We start from the raw sequence: 22,582 nt of genomic DNA, 5'->3' as shown, positions 1-22,582 counted from the left end.
CTTTCCGAGTGTCCTTTGGCTCGGAGTCGCATCCACACGGACGGCTCAGGAGCATGGTCGGCAGAGCTGAGCAGGCCTGCTGTGGGCGGAGCTAACAGCTTCCCGGTCCACTGGTTTGGGGGCTCTGCAAAGGGGACAAAAAAGCCACAGGGTTAGGGCTTTGATGAAAGAACACCGGCCGGAGTGGTGCAAGGCCTAAGACGAGGGTCCAGTGTCACGAGCAGCCTACACATCCGGGCCGGACCCGCCCCCAGCAGGCCCCCTTCGCCGCTCTGCTCTGGCGCGTTAGGCTCGCTCTCATCGTCAGGACGGGACACCAGTCCTGCGCACCCCTGAGTCATGGGTTTCCTTTCCCGGCCAGCTCATGGAATTCCTCAACCAAGTCCATCACAGCCTCCCCAGAACCGGGGCGCCCCTCATTCTCTTGACCCTACAACGCCTGTTGCCTACAGACCACGATTGCTCACTTTGTTCCCTGGGCGCGGCCTGGTGGTCCGGGTGGTGTGTGGAATCGTCCCTTCGGGGCTGTGAGTGTATGTGATTAATAGACCACACTGACTATCTTCTGTCCAGTGTTGGGTGTCACGTACTCAACCATGCCCTTAACACTCGGCCGGGGTCCCCCCTCACCAACACGGGGAGGACAAGGTGTGAAAACAGTCTACCTACGTCGCCAGCCTTAGCACAAGGGCTGGCCCAAGCCTCCAACCCAGCCTCAGGTGCTCTCGCCGCGCCCCAGAAACCACCGCCGGAATCCGAGGCTAGACCTGTCGGTGAGGTCACAGCACCCCCACCCCACCCCCAAAACCCCCTCGCCCCGTCATACCAGGAGCTGGGGACAGAATCTCCCTGACTGAACATTTAACCAAAAAAGAAAAGGAAAATCAGTAAAATTCTATTACGTTCTTGACCTGCCCCCTGCTATTAAGAGTGGGGGAATCATATGAAGACTAGATTAAAAATTAAAGCAGTTAAATTTTTTCACTGTAGATCTGAGTATAAGTAATTGTGAGACCTAATACACACACATGCATACAGAGCCAACCTCTTAAAAAGTATCAGAATAATAAATGTAAACAGATTAAAAGTTTTATGTAAAAGACAAAACCTGGGACGCCTGGGTGGCTCAGTTGGTTAGGCATCTGCCTTCGGCTCAGGTCATGATCCTGGGGTCCTGGGATCGAGCCCCGCATCGGGCTCCCTGCTCGGCGGGAAGCCTGCTTCTCCCTCTGCCACTCCCCCTGCTTGTGTTCCCTCTCTCGCTGTGTCTCTCTCTGTCAAAAAAAGACAAAACCTCACGGAGTAGGGAAGAAAACCCACCTAAGTTCATGCTATTTAAGAAATGAATATTTAAAGCCAAGTAAAAGAAATCAATTTAAGTTAGACATGTGTGTATTACATTTGACAATAAATGTGAAAAATGATATCAAATGATATAAAATGAAGTCACATATTGAAAAAAGGAGCAATTGACATGAGGAGCTATTGTCATAAAACCTTATGTGATGACTGATACATCCTCAATAAAAGCAAAAAAATTTTTTCATCTTATAAAAAATTCACTGCAAAATGTGATGTCTTGATTTTACTTTTCTTCCTCAAAAAAAAAAAAAAATTCCCAAACTGTGTTTCTTTCCTGACATTTGCATGATGTGTGTATGTTTATGCCCTGGAACGTCTCTGTCTTTTCCATGTTTTGTTCTTCAATGTGTCCAGCCTTAGCTCCAGGCCCAGTATGTTCTCGAGAAACAGGTGCATCACATGAGCACAGCTGGTGATCTCTAGGCCCTGTGCCATCGGACCAACACGAGGGGAGGACATGGAGCTGGGGCACGGGGAGATGTCAGCGGTAGGAATTCCTCTGGGCAGTTTTCCCTCACTTTTGTACTATCCCTGAAATGGCCAGGCCTCCTTGGTGCAAGAATAGTCCCCTTTTATCTTGGACCTGGGCCACCACGAGTTAAGTTTTGCAACCAAAGAAGTCTCCTGAGTGTCCAATGACAGATGAATGGATTAAGAAAATGTGATACACACACACGCAAACGCACACGCACTGAAATATTATTCAGCCATAAAAAAAAGAAGGAAATCTTGCCATTTGCCACAACATGGATGGACCTTGAGGGCACTGAGGTAAGGCAGAAAAAGACAAACTCCCTGTGATCTCACTTATGTATAGATCTATAAAAAACAAAAACCCAATTCATAGATACGAAGAACAGACTGGTGTTTCTCGGAGGCCAGGGGCAGGGATGGGTGAAACGAGTGAGGGAATCAAAAGGTACAAACTTCCAGTTATAAAATAAGTAAGTCATGGGGATGTAACATACAGCATGGAGACGAGGGTTAATAATACCATATTGTTGATTTGAAAGCTGCTAAGAGAGCAGATCTTAAAAGTTCTTATCACGAGAAGAAATTTTTAGAATTCTGTATAGTGATGAATGTGAATGGGACTTGCTGTGGTGATCGTTGTGCGACATAAACAAGTATTGAATCATGATGCCTTACACCCAACACTAATATAATGCCATACGTCAACTGTGCCTTAATTTAAAACATAATAAAATAAAATGCAAGGAAGCCCAGCCCCAGCAATTCTGATTCAAATGGGAGCTGAAGATGCTACGTTTCTGATAATCAACCCAGGGTTTAAGACGTTCAGATTCTGGTTCCCAGCCTGGGCAACACGTTGGAATCGGCAGGGAAAGCCTGAGGGATTTTTTTACTGCCTGTGTCCTTCTCCCAGACCCGCTGATGTATTGGTGGCCTTGGGTGGCCAGGACATTGGGATTTTTACAAGGTCTCAGGTGAATCTAACGTGCAGCCAGGGCTGAGTATTCCTGCAATAAGCCAGTGCTTCTCAGAGTGTGGTCTCAGGGACCCTCAGCCTCAGCATCACTGGGAACTTGTTAGAAATTTAAACAACGAACCCGAGTCTCCTTGGAAACCATTCTCAAGAACCACTGCTATGGCTTTGACTAGTTCTATGCCCTTAGAGCAGAGTCCTCTGACCCGGCTCAAGTAACAAATGTAAATGATCAAAGATTACATGCAAAATGCAAAACTTCATAGAATTGAAGACTCATACAAGACTTAGGGGAGAAAAATTAAACCTTTTACTGGAGGATGTAAGAAAAAAACTGGGGGGAAAAAGGAAAGATTTTGATATGGATATAGAAAGGCATACCATAATCCTCTGTGGGGATAAGTCAATGTTTTTAATCGATTCCCATTTTTAAAAATCTATCAATTAATGCAACTCCAGTCATATCCTCTTTCTTTGAGATGTGTGTGTCTGGGGGGGGGAATAAAGGAGAGAATGTAGTGAGGTCAAATACAACAGTATTTACAAAAAGCAAAATAATCATAGGATTGTTAACAAGGCAACAGAAAGAGTGTAGAAATTTTAAATTAAAGAAACTGAAACAGTTATGACAAGGAAATACAAAGAAAAGAAATGAATAAGGCTGGCACTATGTAAAAAAAGATTTCAAGAGAATTTAATTTTCTGAGATAAACTTGAAGATGTGATATTTATAAATCTTTGCATTAAATAGACTCACTTTCAAGTGCTCCCTCCTTGAGATTGCTCCCCAATCATCGTGACTGCGGTTGTGGTTGGATGCCCCAGCTGACTAGCAATGTCCAGTGTGTGTGTGTGTGTGTGTGTGTGTGTGCGTGTGTGTGTGTGTGTGTGTCTTTCAGTAGTTCATGCCCAAATGTTGGAGAGGACCCCCCTTTGCACTTGCAGTTACTAACAACAGGTGTAAAGCATATCGGTTTTTTTTCCAGAATGACATTGCCTTCATGGAATGGATCGATTGATCAGTCAATCAATCATTCTTTGGATGGTGTCAACCCAGGCTGCATGGCCTCTCTATGATTTTATTCTGAGTTGGAAGAAAGGAAGTCATGAGGAAGGATGGCTGGATCTGCAAATCATTTCAGCAGCTCGGCCGTGACACCGCTGGTCAGGACAGCACTCAGATGGGCTAGAGGAGTCAAAGGAAGAAAAAACAAAGAGTTCTCTGGGATTCGTTGGTGGAGGGTAGGGGGTTTGCAGGCAGCTGAATCGTCTGTGTAGGGGACACACACACACAGCACCTTTAGCAATCGCTACAGACAGAGCCCTCTTTTGCATCCTTGAAATACGCTCGGACCGTTGTTATTGCTGAAGTTTTTGACAAAAGTGGACAAAATTGCTGCAGGAAATACAAGCATGAAAAGGGAACCAAACCCACCATATCTAGGTTAGGTGATCACTTAGTTTTCAGCACACACAAAAAAATTCAGAACAGAGAAAGAATCATGCTGGTCTTTTCATCTTTATTCTGCCTTCTGTGGATTCAGCCATCTCTAAGGGTTATTTCAAGAACTGTTTTCACACATCCACGGATTTTGTTTCTTTTTTTAAGCTTTCTGGAAGCGAAACCCAAGCTGTCGATTGCAGCTATGGAGATAAACAGAGATCTGAAAGCCATAATTTTTTGAAGTCTTCTTCTCTTTTAACTATTCTTAACAGGATGAAGCTATCCTGACTGCATGATAGATCACCTGGGGAGCTTTTCAAAAACTCCAGATGCTCAGGATACATCCAAGGCCAATTAAATGTGAACCTTGTGAGGTATGCACCAGGCATGGCTGAAGTGGATACCTCCTGGCAGCAACATTGTCTTGGGACCCAGATTCATGGCTCTTTTCTAGGTCATCAGAATTACCCTTCATGTAAAAACAGCTTTCGCTTCTCTCACAAGCATCATCTCAATTAATCCTCACCACAAGCCGTGTGCTGGGTTTCCTTCTCCTCATTTTACAAACGAGGAGATTAATGTTCAAATGCACCTGTAAATGGCAGACCCAAGTGTATAACCCAATGACCAGCATCCAAGGAAAAATTACATCTTCCTGATTAGACCCCCTACCAGTTTCCCCAGTGACTTAACTCTCATTGGCGAAATCCGGCAGAAGAGGATGTCTGGGTCCATATTGTCAAAAATTGAACAGCACTGGGGAAGGTTACCATTGCCGTCCTTATTGTTCCTCTTCTGAGGGGAGTCCTATAGCTTGCAGTGAGTATTGATTTATTGGTATGATTATAATTCCTCATACAATAGGAATTGTAAGGGAAATTATATAGGAAACATATAGACTCACACATCCTGTGAGATAATAGAAAATGCATATTGATTTCTGCCCCCAGTCCTGACATGGTGTGCCTGAGACCTTGTAATTTCCTGGAAGAGAACAACATCTTTTATTCTAGGGAGGTGACTCTGGGTGGCTCCCAGATGGCTCCCGGATAGGGACTGCTCATGGGAAAGAGGCAGCCATGATCAGAAACATGGAATGTTCAGGTCTACTCACCATTCTCTTTAGAACGGAGAGGGCCTGAAAATGGAGTTCATGACTAATCATGCCTATGTAGAAATCCATCATCAAACCTCCATAAAAATCCCCAAAGTACAGTGCACCCTTCCCCATTCCTCTCCCTATGCATCTCCTCCATCTGATGATCATCTGTATCCTTTATCACCTCCTTTAATAAACTAGTAAATATAATTGAGTGTTTCCCTGAGTTCTGGGCCATCCCAGCAAATTAAGCAAACAGAGGGGCTCATTGGAACCTCTGATCTCTAGCTGGTTGCTCAGAAGGACAGATGACAACCTGGGCTCGTGGCTGGCCTCTGAACTGGGGAGTGCAATGCTGGGGACTGAGCCCCAAACCTGTGGGATCTGACACTGTCTCTGGGTAGACAGTGTCAGAATTAAGCTAAATTGTAGGACACCCAGCTTGTGTTGCAGAGAATTGCTTGGTGTGGGCCAAAACCTGCACACGTTTGGTGACCAGAAACAGCGGAAGTGAGGTATCTATGTAAAGTTAAAGGAGACATAGGAAAGAAACCTAGGTGGGAAAACTGAGTTTTTCCTTAACAAACTCATAATTTGGGGAAAGAAAAATACCCAAAACTGGGAGGTCTTCAAATCATCATGTGGTCAGAGAGGCTCTCAGTGATGTATACCATTATCTCTTATGATAAAACAATACGAGCCTGATATTGTTTGGCCTATTTTAGTAGCTATAAAGCACTGTTAACTTTATTACATTATAGATGTGAAGTTTCCGGGAGAGGGTACCCACCTTCTCTTTCATTGTCAGCACTGATTCAATGATTGGCCAGACAGGTAGAACTTTCCTGTATAACCAAGTGCTTGGTTGCACAATAGAGAGGTATGTCCTGGATAGCGGAGGAGGCTTCACTGGGCAAGAATATTAACATTGAAACCAATCAAACACATGGATGACTCTTAGAATTATAATACGAAGACATGAGTTAGAATGGTGAACGAAAGACCTCCGAAAACCCTCGCCATAAATGAAATGACAACATTGAAAAAAATGACAAAACCAACTTCTTCAAAACTCTAGAAATTAACCAGGCTTGCAGTAGCCTATTTACTCAAGAAAAAATGGTGGATATTACCTGCTATGTTAACTAACTGGAATTTAAATAAAACCTTAAAAAGGAAAAAAAAAATGGTGGAATCATCATTAAAAATAGTGAGCTTTACGACGTTTTAACTCACCCTATCACCATGACCTTCTCCTAAACTCCATGGTACCCTTGAAAATCAGCTGCCCACAATCGCAGGAAAACCAGCAGCCTAATCAGGCATTGGAAGGGTCAGATACTGTTGAATCTCTTTCAAAACACCATTCTCGGAGAATTATCACTCTTTGGCCCATCTGGAAAATAGCACACACAAGGCTTGTCTTTATTTGACTTTGGCTCCAAGGTCACCCACTGCTAATAACCTTGTGCCCAGTGGCATTTATTATTTTTTTAAAGCAGCAATTGTTTCACACTGCTGCTGATGTTTAACATTGTTATTGCCTGCAGTGGTAATAAAAACTGAAGCAAGCAACAAGCAGGCCAAAAATTTGAAAGGAAAAACTAGGGTGTGAGAGATTGTCATAGGATGTGTCGCATTCCTGGGACTCTGGAAAGCCACTCCTACACGTAGGGCTGCGCCCAGGCCCACAGTGTGCAGCTGCTCAGGAAAAATGGAAGAAGGTTTAAGTTCTCACCTCTGGCTGCAGAGGGACCAAGGCTCTGTGCAGAGAGGGAGAGGGGGCTGAGGCGGGATTGTGAGCTATGTGACTGCCCTACCACACATGCAACGCTCTTAGCAAAGACCAGGAGACTTATTAACTCAGGGATTTTAAGGAAATCTGTCCAATCGCTAGCTGGACACTAAACGAACCAAGCAATGATCATACATGACAAAGCACACAGACTTCACAGAATTAGTTCAGGAATGAGATTTAAACACACATACACACAACAATCGCAACACAACGAACAGCAACAATATTAAATACTACAGAGGGGGAGAATCTGATTTCAAGAATCACCACATTATATTATTTAAAACATTTGATTTTCAACAATAAAAAATATGAGATGGGCCAAAAGACAAAAAAGTCAGACCCAAACAGAGGGAAAAGAAAAAAGTCAATGGAAACGGTTCTCGAAGAAGCCAACATATTGGACTTCCTACTTTAAATCTTTTATTTGAAATACGTTCAAAAACTAGAAGACAAAAAAGCATAATCTATAAAAGGAAAAAAATTGATACACTGGACTTTGTTAAAATTAAAACTATAAACACACTATTGAGAAAAAGAAAAGACAATTCATGAACTGGGAAAAATATTTGCAAAATACATATCTGATAAAGGACTGGTGTCCAAAATACAAAATGATTCTTAAAACCCAACAACAAGAACATTCAATTAAAATTAAAAAATTTTTAATTTCTAAAAAATTAAAAGATGTGAACAGACATCTCACCAAAGAAAACACACAGATGACAAACATGCATATGAAAAACATATGTCATTAGGGAATTACAAATTAAAACAACACCGAGATAACATTGCACAACTAATATCATACTTACGGTGAAAAGCTAATATGCTCTCATTAAGATCATGAACAAGACAAAGGATGTCTGTTCTCACCACTTCTATTCAACTGTGGGCAGAGGTTCTAGCCAGGACAGTTAGGCAAGAAAAAAAGAAAGAGAAGGCATTCAGGCTGTAACAGAAGTAAGACTACCTCGATTTGCAGATGACATGATCTTGTTTATAGAAAATCCTAAAGAATCAAGAAAATGTATGCTAGAGCTAATAAATACATTCAGCAGGCTCAGGATACAATATCAATATATAAAAACCAAATGTCCTTCTATATGCTAGCAATAAATCATTCAAAAATAAAAGGGAAAATAGTTCCATTGAGAATAGCATCGCAAGAATAAAATAATTTAGAATGAATTTTTTAAAAGTGTATTACTTGAACTCCAAAAACTATAAAACATCATTGAAAAAAATTAAAGAAGACCGAAGTAAATGGAAAGCTCCTCATATTCATGGATCTGAAGATTTACTATCATTAAGATGACAACACTCCCCAAATTGATCTACAGGTTCAAGGCAATCCCTGTCGGAATTCCAGCTGCCTTTCTTACAAACATTGACAGGTCGATGATAAAACTTACATGGAAATTTAAGGGACTCGGAAGAGCCAAAACAATCTTGAAATAAATACGAGGATAAATTTGGAGGACTTACAGTTCCATATTTCAAAACTTACTACAAAGTTACAGTTAAACAAGAGTGGGTGCTACCGGCATAAGGATAAACATATAAATCAGTGAAGTAGGATTGAAAATCCAGAAACATACCCCTACGTTCATGATAAACTGATTGTTGACAAGGACGCCAAGACAGTCCAATGAGGAAAATTTCAACAGATGGTTCTAGGATAACATGCAAGTGCATGACTTGGATCCCTACCTCACATCATGTACAAAAATTAACTCAAAATAGATTTTTTAAAAACCCAAAGTGTAAGAGGTAAAACTACAAAAATCTTAAAAGAAAACATAGGTGTAAATCTTCATGACGTCGGATTAAACAAATGGTTCTTGAGGTCTGACACCAAAAGCATGAGCAACAAAAGTTTTAAAAAAAGATAAATCGGAATCCTTGGACTTCTTTTTTAAACTGAATTGTGCACTTTACAAGGATTAATTATATGGTATGTGAATTATTTTTCAATTAATAAAAAAATTATACCGCTGAACAAAATAAGCCAAACACAAAACTTCCATTGGTATAAATTCCAAAAGGCAAAACCAAACTATAGTGTTCAGGGATTTGTACTTGGTTGGTAAAACTATTACCAAAGCACTTGTGTTTCAAAAGGCATTATGAACAAAATGAAAAGACAACCCATTGAATAGGAGAAAGGTCTTTGCAAACCATGTATCTGCTAAGGGACTAGTATCCAAAATACATAAATGTCTCTTACAACGCAACACTAAAAAGACAAACAATACAATAAAAAATGGACAAAGAATTCAAATAGACATTTCTCCAAAGATTACATACAAATGGCCAACGATTACATGAAAAGATGCTCAGCATCATTAGCCATCCAGGAACTGCAAATTAACTACTACAATGATCTACCACTTCACACCCACTAGGATGGTTATAATCAAGGTGATGGTTATAATCAAGCGTTACCATATGACCCAGCAATGCACACTTTGGTTTATACCTAGGAGAAATGTAACCATATATGTATACAAACGCTTACATGCAAATATCCACAGCAGGATTATTTTTAGTAGCCAAAGACTGGAAGCACCCCAAATGCCCATCACCTCATGAATGGACAAGTAAAATGTGGTTCACCCTTACACTGGAATGTTACTCCGTCATAAAAAGAAACAAAGTTATGCATCTGCGTGGATGACTTTGAAAAAAGTATGTTAGGGGTAACTGGGTGGCTCAGACACTCGATTGAGTGTCTGCCTTCGGCTCAGGTCATGATCCCCGGGTCCTGGGATCGAGTCCCATATCAGGCTCCTTGCTCAGCGGGGAGTCTGCTTCTTCTCCCTCTACTCTTCCCCCCTGCTTGTTCTCTCTCTCTCTCTCTCTCTCTCATGCTCTCTCTCTCAAATAAATAAATTAAATATTTTTAAAAAATGAAAACAGTAAGTTATGTGGAAGAAGCTGGACACAAGTCCAGGTATTGTATGATTCCACTTGAAACAACCGGAAGACGCAAATGCGTAGGGGACAGAAGGTTGACCAGTAAGTACCAGGGGCTACGGGCGGAAGGAATAGGGAGTGATGCCAAAGGGTACCGGGTTTCTTTGCGGAGTAATAAAAATGTTCTAGAATTAGACAGTGATGATGGTGCACAACTCTGGGATGATCCTAAACACCACTGAACTGTACACTTTAAATGGGTTAGTTTTGTGGCATACGTATCATTTCTCAATTTTTTCAAAAAGGAAAAATAAAATGATGTTGAGCAAAAAAAGACAAACACAAAGATTCCATTTATATAAATTTTAAAAGACCAAGCAAAACCACAGGGCTCAAGAATACGTGCTTAGGCTATAACAAAAAATTTTAAGTGATGATTATAAAGTCTAGGATAATGATTACTTTAGGGATTTAAAGGTTTTTCGTTTGAAGGGAACACACAAGAGAGCTAATGGGGTGTGGGTAATACTTTGTTTTGGATGCGGCTGGTGGTGATCTGGCTGTTCACTTTATGATGATTCAGTAAGTTGTACATTATGCAGTGTGCACCTTTTCTATTAGATGCTATATTTCACACTAAGTGTTCTTCTACTTTGCTAGGAAAGAAAACCCCACGAATTAGACGGACTACAGTTTACGTAATCATTCCCATATTGTTGACATTTTGATGCTTCCAATTTTTCATTATTTGTAACAACATTGCAGTTAACATTTTTGTGCAAAAATCTCTTTCCGTAGTTTTATAAACTCAGGATAGGTTTACATATGTGGGGCCACAGAGGCAAAGGATTCTAATATTTTGTAGAATATTTCATACTGTGAGCCATCAAGTATAGTTGGTTTTTTTGATGTTACATGTGGTTTATTTCCACCCAGCGTTCCAGTTTTCCATGGCCTTTCTGGATTCTGATCCTGTCCTTAGATATGTCAGCGATCTCCTGTCCCTCAGAGACGTTGCCATCTTCCTCTCAGTTCGGCTCACCAATCTCTCTGCAAGCCCGGATTTGGGCCGTGAGCTTGGCTCTGCCTCCTCCTGGTTCCCTGTATCAGTGTTGGGCATTGTGCTGAGAGCCCTCCTGAGAAGCAAGGAGTTCCTGGGCTGGAGATCTGTAACCTGTGATTGTCAGGCTCCGCTCTGCGTTACACTCCTAAAACCATGATGCAATGCATCCCCATTGTCAAGTCACAATGTTCCTCATTCTCACACAAATATAAATGAACATGCACCAAACATTCTATGCAACTCAATTAACGAGCGACCAGTAGGATGGTAATGGTGGGTCAAAGGACAATTTCAGGAATGAAGATTGATTGACTTGGTCCAAGGAATGCTGAAATGAATTTGCTAACAGATAAAAAAAAAACTGTATAGTGTCTCACAGGATAATGAAAAAGAAAAAAAGTAGTCTTTGAATTGTCCTTTTCCCAGATAGTAATATACAAGTGAACATGGAACTTCACCTTGTGTGCGTTCTAAATCAAGTGGTAACAATGTCAAACTTCCGTGTGTGTTCGCGAGATAGTAAATAACCTTCAGGAGAAGGATTGTGAAAACCCTGCCTCAGCAGGACATTGGAAGGACATTTGGTCAGCCTTTGGTTTTGTTTCCAAGTGTGGCATAAAGTTTCCTGACATCACGCTTTTTCAGTGGCCCTGAAAAAAAAAAATCACTCAGTTTTTGTCTTTTGCTATTTTGAAAATCCTGAAAACCTTAAGTAGCTTTCACTGTAAAATCCAAGTCACTACACAGAAGACTTTTTTCCCCCTTTAAGGCCAACTCATTTCTATCTTACATCTGAAAACTCACACAAAAATATCAGTTCTCTTTAGCTTGAAGCCGTTGCTATTTTGCAAGATGTAAGAAATAGCCCATCTCCAAGTATCCGTGGAGGGAGCGAATGCCCACGTGTCCCCTAAATGTGTGCTCAGGTGATCGGTATAGGTGCATGTGTGCCTTCTGTCTAAAAAAGGAAATAAATTTTGAGGACCGCAGAGGGTTAGGTGGGGTTTCTGCAGCAAGTCCTTCCATGAAACTAGCCACCATGTGGCAGGTGCCTTCGCTTTTCCCTCATGAATGTCCTACTGCCTTCTTTAAAATCGCTGGTTATAAACTCCACTGCTCGTCACAACCCTCCCACCCACCAGTCTGTGTGCAGCTTTGGCCTTCTCAGGTGCATAAAAGGTGCCCGGACTACCTTACAGTACTAATACGTACATGCTCAGGGTACCAGTGCCCAAAAGGCAGAGCCGTAAAAAGGAGTCTCGTGCTTGTCAATTACATTTTGCAAAACAAACAGACAAAAAGTCTTGCTGTTCATGAAGCAGTGCTCATTGCTCATGTAATTCCTTTTGCTCTGAAGTTTATTTGCAGGCTTTCTTTATTAAGAATGCAAGCACACCCTCCCGTATCATTTGCATTATGTGAATATATGTTTAACATAAAGCTATTCCAAGACACCAAGAGGAGTTGATGGTAAAATTAGATCTCCCATGTCAGCTGTGAAATAAAACTCCGAACCCCGACTCACGGCAGGACCAAGCCCTCGGTGTGTCTGTCACAGAATAAACCATGTGGCCATTTGTTCAGTCCAAGGCCAATGCCTCAGGCGAAGCCAGGAAAGGCCACTTTCAACTCACAAATTTCACTCCAATTAGAGATGAAGGCTCCTGGTTGCAGAAAACATTGTCCCCATAAAAAGCTTTATATTTAAATACACCGCGAGATACTATTTTTACCAGAATTTTTTTTTCTTTATTTGAATAAGAGGGACAACATTGTAGGGGACAAAAAGGGGATAGGAAAGATAAAAGAAAGACAAAACGCAAGGTTTTCAACCTCCCTGCAATGCTGGGTAAATAATATTTCACAGTGTACTAGTAGAGGCGCTTAATAGGCGCCAGTCCCCGCGCTGTAAGCCTGACAGATATTTGTTCAAGTAAGAGCACTTCACATAAGATCGACCTTCTTGGCAAATTTTTAAGCACATAATACAGTATTATTAACTGTGAGTGCTGTGCCAGACGGTAAATCTCTAAAATGTATTCATCTTCTGTAACTGAAAATTCCTGCCCTTTGACTAATCCCTGCCCGAGGCCCCTGCCCGAATCCCCTGGCAGCCACCATTCTACTCTCAGCTCCTAGGAGTTTGATGATTTTGGATTTCTCACGTAAGTGAGATCAAGCAGTGTTTTTGTCCTTCTGTGTCTGGTTTATTTCACTCAGCGTGATACCTCAAGGTCAACCCATGTTGTCACAAACGGCAGGATGTCCTTCTTTATGCAGCCTGCGTCGTAATATTCCATTATATGAATACGCCACATTTTCTACTTCCATTTGCCCATCAGCGGACATTGAGGTTGTTTTCATGTCTTGGCTATTGTGAACAGTGCTGAAGGTGAACCTGGGAGTGCAGAATCTTCGAGATCCTGATTTCAGCCCTTCGGCTATACACCCAGAAGGGGGAATGCTGGAGCACATGGTAGGTCTAGTTTTCGGAAGAGCCTCCATACTGTTTTCCATACTGCTGTACCAGTTTGCTTTCCTATCAACTGTGCACGAGGGTTCTCTTTTCTCCACATCCTCGCCAATACTTGTTATCTCTTGGGTTTTGATAATGGTCATCTTAAAGGAAATGAGGTGTTACCTCCTAATTTTTGATTTGCATTTCCCTGATGATGAGTGATATTGGGCACCTTTTCATATAAACGTTGGCTATTTGTATGTCTTCTTTGGAAAAGTGTCTGTTTAAGTCCTTGACCCATTTTTTTTAATTGGTTATTTCATTTTATTTTATTCTTGCTATTGAGTCATAAGAGTTCCCCATATATTTTGGATATTAACTATCAGAGTTTTGCTCTGATTTTTTTGCATAGTTTGCAAATATTTTCTCTTGTCCTGAAGGTTGTCTTTTCATTTTGTTGATTGCTTCTTCTTCTGTGCAGAACCCTTTTTATTTTGATGTAGTCCCACTTGCCTATTTTTGCGTTTGCTGTGTGTGCTTTTGATGTCATATCCAAGAAATCGTTGCCAAAACCAACGGGAAGAAGCCTTTCTCCTATGTTTTCTTCTAGGAATTTTACTGTTTCAGTCTTGCATTTAAGTCTCTAATCCATTTCAAGTTAATTTCTGTGCATGATGTAAGGTAAGGGTCCAGTTTCATTCTTTTGTATGTGGCTGTCCAGTCTTCCCAGCACCATTTATTGAAGAGGCTGTCCTTTCTGCACTGGGTATTCTGGGCGCCCTTGAATATCGGTGCACCCACCTGTCAACACTCATTTACATATATAATTTTAGAACCTGAAATGTGGCTTAAAGAAAACAGGCTAATAGAATACAGAGGTACCTGGAGTGGGCTGGGGGAAAGCTGTTTTGGCCGGATGGTCAAAGGTGTCTCTGAGGAGGCCCCATGAGAAGACCTGGGGAAGAACTTTCTGGGCAAAGCGCAAGTGCAGACAAAGCCTTTGAGGTTGAACGGAGTTTGGCATGTTCAAGAGACTCAGAAAGACCCGTGGTCATGTTAGATGAGGATGAAGATGGGGAGCGATGAAGCGAGCATTTCAGGATTTAAGTAGGAGAATAATGTCTCTGATTCATTTTTCACAGATCACCCTGGTTGCTCTGTGGGGAACACATGGTAAAGAAATAGGAGGCTGTTGAGCTGGTGCGGACAAAATATGAGGGTGGTCATCTTTCTGACCAGCGTGCATGGAAGAAATGGCAGATTCTGTTTATATTTTTGCAGAGGAGCTAATAAGAGCTCAATGCTGGATGAAATACAGGGTGTGAGGTCTGGGAGGGATCAGAGACGAATATTGAGTCAGGAGAGAACCTCTGTCCTCTCTTACCCCCTTTCCCATAATGGAAAAATGAGTATGAGATATCAAAACTTCACCATACGAGCCAAACGAGTGTCCCAAGACAGTGCAAAACATGTTCAATATCATGAGTAATCAAGCAAGTGAACATTTCTATATTAAAAAAAAAAACCTGTCATATTGGTTTTCCCAATTGGCAAAGAGTTTTAAAAGATACGTATCAGGATTATCAAGGAATGTAAATGATTCAAACCCTCTAAAGAGAGATTTGAAATGTATTTTTTTATTTTTATTTATTTATTTGACAGAGAGAGAGAGAGAGAACGCAAGCAGGGAGAGGGGCAGCAGGAGAGGGAGAAGCAGACTCCCCGCTGAGCAGGGAGCCCGATGTGGGGCTTGAACCTAGGACCCTGAGACCATGACCTGAGCTGAAGGCAGACACTTAACCGACTAAGCCACCCAGGTGCCCCTGAAATATATTTTCGATCACCTTTATAGTACAAGCTTTCTCTAGCAATTCTACCTCTTGGAAAATATTCTAAGGAAATCAAATATGAGCTAGATTTATATTCAAAAACATTAACTGTAGTAACAGTAAAGGGAAATTAGAAACAACATAAATGTCCAACAATAGAGAAATGGTTAAGTATATGATGGTACAGCTGTTTATGCTGTCATTAAAATCATATATTGGAGTAAATTGGGTAATTATAAAATAATCATGATGTAAGCAATATTGAGTTGTAAGATATGATCAAAAACTTCACATGCAAAAATATGCACATACATGCAAATTACAAGAAGGAGAAAGTGAAGGTTAATAATGGTGTTATCACAGAGGCCAGATGATAGCTAATTATTTTCAAAATCTCCACAATGAACATGTATTACTTCTTTCCCCCAGCTTTATGGAGATATGGTTGACAAATAAAAAATTGTCAATTTCAAGGTGTACAACGTGATGCTTGATATATGTACACATTGTGAAATGATTGAACTTCCATCATTACAAATTATACAAACCCTAAGAAATCCAGGGAACTTTCTGGGCTCCAATTTGTGGTCCCAGCAAGAGAGGACAGCTTGGGAACACTGGTGGGTCCTCCGGGGAATCCCCTCCACCTACTGTTGGATTTTCTTTCTCCCGTGACTTACAGATTTGTTGGACTTTCCCTTCATCTGGTCTTGACGACAGAAGACCATGCTCAAAGGCCTGAAGGTTGGAGGCGTGCCTCCCTCATAACTGCGGGTACAATACCTCCCTCCTGCCATGTTCCTTTCGTGATTTAAGTGGGATTGCGTGAGAGGTGGAGCTAATTCGCCGAGCCCAGATCACATTTGAACACACAACCCTTAGTAGCCAAGCATCTCATATCTGCCACATTCCCTCACACCAGCAGGAGGAGACCGGAGGAGGAAAATTACAGTTTACAGAGACTCAAGAACAACAGGGCACCATTTTAGGGGCATCCAGGACACTTGGTTTTGCCTCTCTCTCTGGGTTATCTCACCAGACCTGGGTGCATTTTCCTCTAAATATGTGTAAAGCCAAGAAATGAATAAAAACAAAGATACGCTAGCAAACTTTTTTCTGTCACAGTGACCATATCTGGCCAGTTATAGAAGCACACGTACGCTGACTAGTTGGTGTCCAAACACAACAAAGACCGAACTTTCAAATGATTTTGGATACATAGTCTGACTTACAGGATTGTGAAAGTAAGTTAGGAAGTTTTCCTAAAGGCTGTCACATTCAGTGACTCCGATCATCATTATACCAATTCTCAAATTTTATTTAATTCCATTTTATTAAAGTCCTTTATGAAAAACTTTGCTTGCATGAGTATTGTGTCCCTTGTGGTTGTTGTGCGGTTTTGGGGGAGAGGCAGTACTGGGGAAAGGTGGTTGCTGACGGGTGATTTAATCAGCAAGCTCATAAATTACCCATGTTTGCTCTCTGATTTGCATAGAGGGAAAAGTCTTGGGGCAGAAAAAGGGTCTTCCATATTTTAATTTGATTTCCAGGCCTAATTGCATTTGCTTAAACTCAACACACTTGTGATTTTACAAGGAGAACAATGTGATGTGATACAATTTCAGCTTTTTAAAAAGTCTAAACTTAGTTCTCTTTCCTAAAAATTAAACTCCTGCTGTAGTTTAAAGATACAGGCATCAAAAGGAACTTATTTTGATTGCATATTAAAAAGAAGATTTAATGTAAAGCTGATAAACTCATGACAGCCTCTTCACAAAACCTGATCATGTAAAACATAGCTAGGATTTTCAAAGAAGAGCAATAGGATAAAAAAGTGCCTTCTGTTGATCCTTCCAGGTGTGCAAGCTCCCACCTTCTCCCTAAATGCACCAGTTACAGCAAAAAAAAGGTTTTCAAATCCTGTCTGGGTTTTTTTTTTTTTTTTTTTTGGATGCTCTGCACAGTTTTCTAGACCAAATTTGAGGTCTTTTTTTGGACAAGCCTGAAATACCACAGTGTCTCTCTCTCTCTCTCTCTCTCTCTCTCTCCCGCCACCTACCGATCTATTCAACACCTAAACTGTCACTTTTATTATATAAATTACCTAGTTGAAATATTCATAATTATCTCCTCAATCAAACTCAAGCTCTTGAGACTGATAGGAATGTAAAAACAAAAAATAACAATAATTATATATTAAGAGAGGCTAATTTCTACTGAGCATTTATGTTCCAGACACTTTTCTAGACATTTTGCTGGATATAACTTTATAACTTACTAGCTCCCACAGTAACCCCACGGGGTGGGTAAGGCGATGCTTATTTGGCGGGTGTAGAGACAGAGGCGCAGGCCAGCATGGCCCCAGGCAGGAGCTGGGGACAAGATAGAAGCAGGGAGCCAACATAGTTAGAACAACATGTCACCCAAGAAACTGAAGCGGAAGCCAGTGGAGAGCACTAGAGAGGGGACTGGAGTCTTTATTATCAACAATGAATACAGGAATGGATGACCAAGGAGCCTGGAGTCAACGGTATCAGAAACCGTGCAAGCATACGAAGCGTCGGGAAGCAAAGCAGATCCAGATGTCCTCCAAGAACAAAAGAAGAGAGTCAGCACGCATCCTCACTGGATGGTCCTGGGCCACGCCGGCAGATTCAAAGCTTCAAGGAAAGGCAGAAGAGTAATAGTACCATTTCTTCCAGCGCTATCTACACATGCACTCTTCCTCCAGCTCGTGGCTCCCATAAAATTTTCTGTGGAAGGTTTGCCGATGTGCTCTGACTCTTCCTTCTGTGCCCAGCTTTCATTCTTCATAAATGATAAACTATATTATGATTCACTATTTGATATTTTATTTAGGTAGTTTTGTACATCCCTCCTAGTTCCAAGAAGGATTTCAACACAGTGATTTAGTGTCACCATCTAGCTCTTCCTGTGTCCACACAGGTATTCTCTTTGTGGACATTGTAACCCCCTCCATCTGACTGGCCTCTGCTTTCCGAACTCAGCACAGCTCTGTTCCTTTCCTTCTCTTGAGGCCCTGGCTTTGTTCTGCTTCCCATTGCCCCTCCACAAGACTGGAGAATGGGACCTCCGCTGCCATCTCCAGGGGAAGGTCCTGGGGGGCTGATGCCCGTCAAGGGACTCGGTGGGGAGTGGGCATGGGTGAGGTGATGGCCACCGCCGAGGGGGGCAACCGTCTGCAGGGAGGTCCTGGAAAGTTTCCACACTTGCAAGAAGGGCAAGTGAGAAGAGAAGTCTCCCGATGCCGCCGACACCGAGCCCCCTTTCCTCTCTGAGCTCAGGTGTAGGAGATGACAAATATCCTTAGGGCGGTTTGATTCCGGGTTGGCTGTTTGTTGCAACGTTGTTCTAACCCACGGTCCACCACAGTCCTTGACACATAGGGGGCGCTCTGTTAGTAGTGATTGTGAACTTCAATCAATAGTTCAATGGGTTCAGATCACTCCATCACAAATTAAGAGGAATTGCCACAGGACAGTATATTTGATTAGCTATTGTGGAAACAGGCATCTGATTTTAAAATTTTTAACGAGGAAATGATCACAGTGCTACAAAAATGTTGCGCAAAGATAAAATGTGGTGACATGTTGTGATTTTAGGTATTATGGTGACATAATACGGTTTCATATTACAGCCGCGAATATGGGTGACAACCAAATTCAACATACGCCAACTATATTTTTTACATTTTTTTAAAGTTTTAGCATACGGCGTTGTGTTAGTGTTAGTGCACAATAGTGACTCTACGCTTCTGTGCATCACCTGGTGCTCATCTCGGATTTAAAATGTAGACTGTGGTGTCGGCATGTTACCAACTGCTACGATATTTCTGTAACACTTAAACTGTCAAAAACTGTTTTATATCTATATCCTAGTTTATTTGTTGATTGTTTCATCGTGTCATGACCAGAGCTGCTCGTTAGAAAAATGAGGAACTCGAGGTGTCCCTTGTGGAATGAGCAAAAAAAGACAATGTGAGTGTTGCTAGGTTCTCCCGTGGTTTGAAATGTGGCAGCTCAACACCTCTATTTTTATCCACCTAAAACAGGTCAGATATTTTTTTTAACTAATGCCTGCAAAGACCGACCCCCAGTTTGGAGGATTTTTAAGGATCTGAGTCAATGTTTCCAGGTTAGCTTTCTAGCAGGGAGGTGAAGAGACAAGCCCTTTAGTCCCTCACTGAACTCACAGCTTGGAGCCCGAGAGCACTCGAGGAATTCATTCTGCCTTCAGCTTCAGGGAGCTACAGCTCTAGCAGAGGGACGCAGACTCTGTCTGGCCTGACTTCTGAAGCTCAGGGACACAGGGTAGCCACACGCGAGGAATGCACGGCTCGGGGGGCCAAGCATTTGCGAGAAAACCGTCATGGGCTTAGTTTCCCATGACCAGAATGAACCGTCTGAACCCTGCGCCGTGCCGCCTGGGGGACCGACGTCTTAGTTTCTGGGTCTCGGTCGAGCTGGGGAACATGTAAGCCAACACCAGGAACTGTCCTGCTGAGACCATTCTAAGAGTCAAGGCACTCGGCCCTTTTCAGAGGCTTGAGTTACACTTGGAAGACAAAAATGGAGCAAAAAAGAGTAGATCAGCGGAGCACAGCCTTTCTCTTGCTTTTCCCAGATGGGGCCCAGCCGGGAAGGGATAGGGTGACTCTACTTTTGAAATCACATCCCAGGAAGTGAGGATTAAACAGCCTCAGGGAAGAACTAGGTGATGCCCTGGGAATGTGGATGGTAGACGGTGTAATTGTTCACGGAGATGACATATGGAAACCACCTGCACAACGATGGCAGGCATCTGCTTCCCGTCTTAGCTAGTGCGGGGCAACCACAACGCACCCCAGCCCCAGGCTGGCTTAGCCCAGCAGAGAAGTATTTTCTCACGGCTCCGGGGGCTGGGCATCTCACATCAAGGTGTTAAGATTTCGGATGGCCGCCTTCCCGCTGGTCCTCATGTGGTCTGTGTATCGGGTGGACCGTAACCGCCTCTTTCTGTAGGGACAGCTGCTAAGTTAGATTAGGGTCATGCTTTAATTACCTTTTTGAAAAATTTATCTCCAAATACAGTCACAGTTTGAAGTAGCGGGGGTTAGAACTCCAACACAGGAATGGGGGGCACAAATCAGTCCATAACAGCAAGTTAGAGATGCCAAAATTAAGCATGCTGTACAGAAATAAAAATCACTCCATGATGGGCGTCAATTCATGATAAAATGCACTCAGTTGGCAGCGCTCACGACTTTGAGGAAGTGTCCGTGAGAGTTGTCCAAAATGCCCCAAATCTGTGTCTTTTTTTTCCATCATAATCTCATGGGCTAAGTAAATTAAAAATCATATTGTAATATATGGCATTTGGGTTAGTATCCGATGCTCATGCGTTTAGGCAGTTCCATTTCTTTATATTTGATGCTTGAGGTTTTTATTTTTAAGATTTTTTTATTTATTTGACAGAGAGAGACAGAGTGAGAGAGGGAACACAAGCAGGGGGAGTGGGAGAGGGAGAGGCAGGCTTCCCACTGAGCAGGGAGCCCAATGTGGGACTCGATCCCATGACCCCGGGATCATGACCTGAGTCGAAGGCAGACGCTTAACGACTGAGCCACCCAGGTGCCCCGGAGCATGAGTTTTTAAACGCCTGAGCCCTTGGTGCATTTTTCATTAACATTACATTATTGCTTTTGAGCAATAGTAAGACGATGTATGCTGTATGGAAATAACTATTTTAAATGCTTTGAAATACATTGAGGCTTACATTATGGCTTAGGATTTATCCAAATGTTATAACCATTCCATGTGTATTTGAGAAAAATTGTATTCTTTAATGGTTAGGCACTAGTTTCATATATATGCATTATGTCTACATTATTAACTGTATTATTGAATTTTCCAGTTTGAGAGAGGGGTGTGTGTGTGTGTGTGTGTGTGTGTGTGTGTGTGTGTATGTGTGTTTGGTCTACAATTACTGAGATGAGTAATGAAATTTCCTAATATAATAATGAATTGGTCACCTTTTCCTTGTAATTAGTTTTATATATTTTAGGCGATTGTGTGTAGAACTAGCCCCCCGATGAAGTGACACTTTTATCATAATTTAGTAATTTTATACACTCATTGATGATTTGTCTCCAAGATCATTCTGATGCTACTATAGAGACATCAGCTTTGTTTTGATTACTATTTGCCTGGCATATCTTTTTTCAGCTTTTACTTTCAGCATTTCTGTCATCTCTCTGTCCTTAGGCAATGTATTAGTCTCTCAAAATCAGCAGATGGCTAAACTTGGTGCCTTTTTTAATCTTAGAGCACAATTTGTGCCTTTTAACACATGTATTTGGCCTTTTTGCCTTTTTGTGTTATCAATTATTTGATTGTATTTATCTTAAATTATTTTGTGCTATTCCGGTAAGTGGTTACTTTGCAGTGGCAGGAGGTTTCAGAATACCTAGCCCACCACAGTGATGCGAGTACAAGTATAAAAAGTACTTTTAACCCTATCGAATATCAACTTTGATCAGGTACATTTTTATCCTCTATGGAGAGATGTTTTCTCCCTTTTCACTTACTAATTAATAATATTTATGGAGGGGGCACCCATCTGGGTGGTTCAGTCAGTTAAGCATCTGCCTTTGGCTCAGGTCATGATCTTGGGGTCCTGGGATCAAACCCGACATCAGGCTCCCTGCTCATCGAGGAGCCTGCTTATCCATCTCCCTCTGCTGCCCTGCTTGTGCTCTCTCTCTCTCTCTCTGTCAAATAAATAAATAAAATCTTAAAAAAAAAGATTAAACACTTGTTAATATAATATTTTTTAAAATAATATTTATGGAGAATTTACAGTATGCAAGGTACTCTCTGCAATGTGGTTTATATGTTTTATCTTATCTGGTCCTCAAAACCACCCTGAGAAAATCCAAATCAAAACCTCAATGAGATACCACCTCACACCCGTCAGAATGGCTAAAATTAACAAGTCAGGAAACAACAGATGTTGGCGGGGATGTGGAGAAAGGGGAACCGTCCTACACTGTTGGTGGGAATGCAAGCTGGCGCAGCCACTCTGGAAAACAGTATGGAGGTTCCTCAAACAGTTGAAAATAGAGCTACCCTACGATCCAGCAATTGCACTACTGGGTATTTACC

The sequence above is a fragment of the Eumetopias jubatus genome, unplaced genomic scaffold (genome assembly GCF_037043125.1).
Source record: "Eumetopias jubatus isolate StellerSeaLion01/CBP00866 unplaced genomic scaffold, mEumJub1_p1.0 scaffold_7, whole genome shotgun sequence".
Lineage (NCBI taxonomy): Eukaryota > Metazoa > Chordata > Mammalia > Carnivora > Otariidae > Eumetopias > Eumetopias jubatus.
The sequence above is the reverse complement of the archived record's forward strand: the minus strand, read 5'-3'. Positions refer to the sequence as shown.